Below are 5,640 nucleotides of genomic sequence, written 5' to 3' on the forward strand. Positions count from 1 at the left end.
GAAATAGGAGATGCCTTGTGATTTGAGAAGTGCCCCATTGTTTGAGCCATTTTTAACACAGTTTCCTTCTCTCTACTTAGGGAATAGCAACTTTATAAACTCCTCCACCCTTTTAGGAAATTTAGAAGAAGATACTTGAAAGAGAGTAAAATAGAAAGGATTGAATTCAGTGATAAATAAAATTTAAGGGAGTCCACTGTTTCTGACTGAGCTCCTGCACTTGGCCCCAACAGACCAAACCAAAATGGAGTCACTCACGTCAAGCACCACACAATCAAACTGAAACTTTAAAAAACAGAACAATTTCCAAATAGGTAGTATTCCCAAAAACCAAAGAGATTCACAGCAACCAATTGTAATGGACCCAGTTAACCTGAGCAGACATGATAAGGAAGCCCCCTCTGCTTTAACCCATCAAGGAAAGTAACCTGAAGTAGTAACCTAATGTCACTTTTTGCCCTATGCTGTTTCCTTGTTCTTGCTCAAGCTACCTTATAAAAACCAACTGTTATGCCATGCCCAAAGGAGCTCCCTCTATTTTATAAACAGGATGCTGACTGATTCATGAATTGCTAATAAGTGTCAGTTAGTTCCTTAAATTAAATTCACTGATATTTTGTTTTTTAATGCAGTATTGTGAGAGTCAGAAGTGGGAGTAATTTTAGGCAAATATATTCTCACATTCAAAGAAAGCTTGATCTATTCTCTCATATGATTGGCCAAGTTTAAAAGATTACCTAACTGAAAGTCATGGGAAACCAAGCTCTGAATCTAAGTGACATAATAATGTTTTTAATATTTATAAGGTCAGAAATTAATGTCACTTTTGGCATCGTAAACACTGCTGGTGGCTGGGTGTGGTGGCTCATGCCTATAATCCCAGCACTTTGGAAGGCCAAGGAGGGTGGATCGCTTGAGCTTGGAGTTCAAGAACAGCCCAGGCAATATGGCAAAATCTTGTCTCTACAAAAAATACAAAAATTAGCTGGGCATGTGGCATGTGCCTCTAGTCCCAGCTACTCGAGAGGCTGAGGTGGGAGGATGACGGCTTGAGCCTGGGAGGTGGAGATTGCGGTGAGCCGAGATCATGCCACTGTACTCAAGTCTGTGCAACACAGTGAGATCCTCTCAAAATAAAAGAAAAAAAATAAACATTTTTTATTTTGGTTTTGTTTTCTAATCAGTTTTCTCTTGTCAGTCATGTATAAAATAAAATGACTTTTAATTTCCTAGCATTTTGTGAAACATTTTCCACAATTTTTAATATATACTGTGAGAGTGCCCCATTTTCCTGCTCTTCTAATTATATAGATGGATGTGACCAACTTGTCTAGTAGTATGGTCTAAAAATATGCTGAATTTATTTTCCAAGTCACAGTTGCCAATACCAGATGAGTTCGTGCCTTTAAGTTATTTAAAAATACTTTACAAAATATTAAAATATATCTTCTGGCACTCTTTCTTCACAACTATTTTTTTTTAAAACCTTCTAGATACTTTTACAAAATGGCAATAGACAAGAGGTGAATATTACAGCCCAATGTTCAGTGAGGCCAGTTAGAGAACTGAAGTTCAGACTAAAGTATTAATACTTTGAGGCACAAATAATTGAATTTTTATAGACAAAGATATTTTCCTCGGTATTTATCCAAATTTGTACATTTTTATGTCACCTGAATCTAGTAAAAATGCTTCTAATGTCTCAAGATAAAGGTTTACTTTGCCAAGCTACTGTGAGGCGAGTTAGCAAAGCTGATCAGACATTGGATTTAAGATTAGTTGTAGCTTTGCCACTTTGTTGGTGAGCAGTGGTTAAAAATGACTTCAAACTATATGGCCAGAGCAGGATTCAAATATTGAAAGTATTATCTTTGGAATTGTAATTTTTGCAATTCCTAAGTATATTGATTTTCCAGGGTTGAAGTAACGACAAACTTGGTGGCTTGAAACAATAGATGATTGTTTTGTACTTCCAGAGGCTGCAATTCAGAAATCAAGGTGTCAGCAGAGCCATGCTCCCTCCAAGGGCTCTATGGGAGAATCCTTCCAGCCACCAGAAGCTGCAAGGAGAATCCTTTCTGCTTCTGGTGGCCCTTGAGGAGCATAACTTGTGGGAGCATAACTTCAACCCCTGCCATTTTCACTTTTTTTTTTCCCAGAGTCTTGCTCTGTCACCCAGGCTGGAGTACAGTGGCATGATCTCGGCTCATTGCAACCTCTGCCTCCTGGGTTCAAGAAATTCTCCTGCCTCAGCCTCCCAAGTAGCTGGGATTATAGGTGCGCACCACCAAGCCCAGCTAATTTTTGTATTTTTAGTAGAGATAGGGCTTCACCATGTTGGTCAGGCTGGTCTCGAACTCCTGACCTCAGGTGATCCGCCTGCCTTGGCCTCCCAAAGTGCTGGGATTATAGGCGTGAGCCACCATGCCAGGGCATCCCCTACCATTTTCTTATCCATTATTTTTGTTGCTATAACAGAACACTTTAGACTGGGTAATTTATAAAGAAAAGAGGCTTATTTAGCTCATAGTTCTGTAGGCTGGGAAGTGCAAGATTGGGTAGCTGCAACTGGTCAGGGTCCCATGCCACTTCAACTCACGGACGAAAGAGGAAGGGGAAGCAGGTGTGTGCCAAAAGATCACATGGTGAGAGAGGAAGCAAGAGAGAGAGTCTAGGAGGCTGAACTCACTTCTATAACAACCTGTTCTTCAGTAATTAATCCAGTCCCACAAGAATGAGAACTCACTCCACTGGGAGGGCATTAATCATTCATGAGGCATCTGCCCCATGACCCAGATACTTCCTGTCTCCCAATACTGCCACACTGGGGATCAAATTTCAACAGGAGTTTTGGCGGGGACAAACCACATCCAAACCATAGTAGCCTCCTTCTTCATATGACTGTCTCCCCTGTTTCGTTGGGTCTCAGATCACACTCATTGGGTTAAATCCAGCATTATCTCATTTTGAGATCCTCAATTATATCTGCAAAGACCCCTATATCCAAATAAGGTCATATTCACAGAAAGGGGAGTGGGGTAGCTAGAGCCTGTGTGTATCTTTTGTTGTTGTTGTTGTTTGAGACAGAGTCTTGCTCTGTCACCCAGGCTGGAGTGCAGTGGTGTAATCTCGTCTCACTGCAACCTCTGCCTCCCAGGTTCAAGCGATTCTCCTGCCTCAGCCTCCCGAGTAGCTGGGATTACAGGCACCTGCCATCATGCCTGGTTAATTTTTGTACTTTTAGTAGAGACGGAATTTCATCATGTTGGCCAGTCTAGTCTCAAACTCCTGACCTCAGGTGATCCACCTGCCTCAGCCTCCCACAGTGCTGGGATTACAGGTGTGAGCCACCATGCCCAGCTGAACTTGTGCATATCTTTTGGGGGGACACAATTCAACCTACTGCACTGACCAAGTTCCATGGATTGCACTCACCTTTCTCACCTGTCACGTGCTCCTTGGACTTGATGGTATGCCAAGCCACAAGCTAAACATGACACATTTTCTGAGACTATCAGTTTTTTCAAAATTTTTAAGAAAAATTTAAGAAATGTAACTGCTAATTTAATGTTCATATTATAATAAATATAAATTGTGGCATAAAATCCAAAATTCACATGAAATTTTAAGACAAAATGTGAGACTCCAGCATATTTTTTAGTTAGGCAATGACTTTTTTTGGCAAGGCCTCCAGAAGAATGAATGGCATTTACTCTTTTTCTGACAGGGCACCTCAGGGTGGAAATCTGGGATTTATCATCAGCTCTCATTATTTACAAGCAAACTAGAAATCTCTGACATGTAGTAATTTGTCATTTTATCTAGGTGGAAATTTCAATCATGTGTCGCCATAGGCTGCTTTCTAGGAACAAATTACCTACTGAGTCTTTCCAGTTGATCATGTAGCTTGGGCTCCTGGGCTCAACAATATTTTTCTCTGGTTTGCACCTATTCTATGGGAGATATGATAAAGTACAGGGTCATATGTGAATTTTATAATTTGCACAAGTGATTTATTCAACACATATTTATTGTTTGATTGTATGGGGATATAGGAGTGAACCCCCAAAAGAACCAATTCTTGCTCTTTCCAAACAAGTAGATAGTTATAGACATTATATATAGATATAAACATAGACATAGATATGTCATAGTACAGGTCTACCATATATCTAGAATGTATGTCAAAATAGGTGGCATACCTGCTGTCAGTGCCCATGCTTGATCAGGATAAACATTGCCAATTGATCTTGGTGCTCTTTCCTGCTGAATCCTGTTACCGCTTCAGGAACAAAAGACAGCTGTGCTTCCTGAATACCTTTATTCACAAGACTGGTATCAAAAACAAGAGTACTATATATTGCTTTAACCACTGATTTTGATAGTTATGTTTAGAGCAATGCTTTTTATTTATTTATTTATTTATTTTTCCCATGAGATGCTTCGGCATCATCATTCACTTAAATTCTTCCGAAAAAGGAGACAGCATTAAAGGTAACTCAGTGGTTTTCAAAGGTTGCCTAAAGGCTTCACTGTGCTTACTCGATGGCAGATGTACAGCCCATCACCAATATCCATTCTCTTTCCCATGGCAGACATCATTAAGGGAGCAGGACATCTTGCCCCACTGAGCAAAATGTAGTCTCATAATCTCAACCAAATTGCACCAGTGCATCAAGTTGTCATACAGGTAAAATCTGCTAGCCAATCCTGGCCAAGGCAAGTCATCAAAAAGACCTAGAATAAATGAATTCTGCTAAAAAAACAAGCACAAATTTCACAGTGTTACAAGAAACACACTGAAATGATCTAATCTGCCACTAAAGAAAGTAATTGGCTGTTGAAAGTCAAATGACTTTGGGAGGCTGAAGCAGGAGGGTTGTTGAGCCCAGGAGTTCAGGACCAGCCTGGGCAACATAGTGAGTGAGACCCCATCTCTACAAAAACAAAGTTTTTAAATATATAATAAATATAAACATGCCTGGTGCAGTGGCTCATGCTTGTAATCCCAGCACTTTGGGAGGCCAAGGCAGAAGAATTGCTTGAGCTCATGGGTTTGAGACCAGACTGGGCAACATGAAAAAACCCCATCTCTACAAAAAATAGAAAAATTGGCTGCGCTTGGTGTGGTGTGCCTGTAGTCCCAGCTACTTGGGAGGCTGAGGTGGGAGGATCACCTGAGCCCAGAGGTTGAGGCTGCAGTGAGCTGTGATTGTGCCACTGCACTCCCAGTGACAGAGTGAGACCCTATCGCTTCTTGGCCGTTTGGCTAAGACCAAGTGTAGTATCTGTTCTTATCAGAGTGAGACCTTGTCTGAAAACCAATAAATAAATAAAGTCAAATATATGGCTGCAAAGACTTCAAAACTAAAAGCCATTGCTGCACACTCTAATTATAAAAATTTTCATCTAATACTCAAGGGCTTGGAAAAGATCCTAATGGTTATTTTATCTCCATTAAAGGCAATTGGATGTGCTTGTGCCCAAGTGGAGACATTTATATTTCAGGGCTTTTAAAAAATTACCATAATTTAGACATAGTCAATAGGTACTTGGTGAGACTTTAATGTAGAAATAAATGCCAAATAGATAACCTTCTCCATCTGTACTTCCTTAATAACAGGAATAGAGTTCAGTGTG

At 40.3% G+C, this 5,640-nt stretch overlaps 1 pseudogene; it reads left to right on the forward strand.

Moving 5' to 3' along the window:
* The first annotated feature begins 5,249 nt into the window (after positions 1-5,249).
* LOC112625657 lies at positions 5,250-5,365 on the forward strand (annotated as a pseudogene).
* The last annotated feature ends 275 nt before the right edge of the window (positions 5,366-5,640 follow it).

This window comes from Theropithecus gelada, chromosome 5, assembly GCF_003255815.1.
Source record: "Theropithecus gelada isolate Dixy chromosome 5, Tgel_1.0, whole genome shotgun sequence".
Taxonomy (NCBI): Eukaryota; Metazoa; Chordata; class Mammalia; order Primates; family Cercopithecidae; genus Theropithecus; species Theropithecus gelada.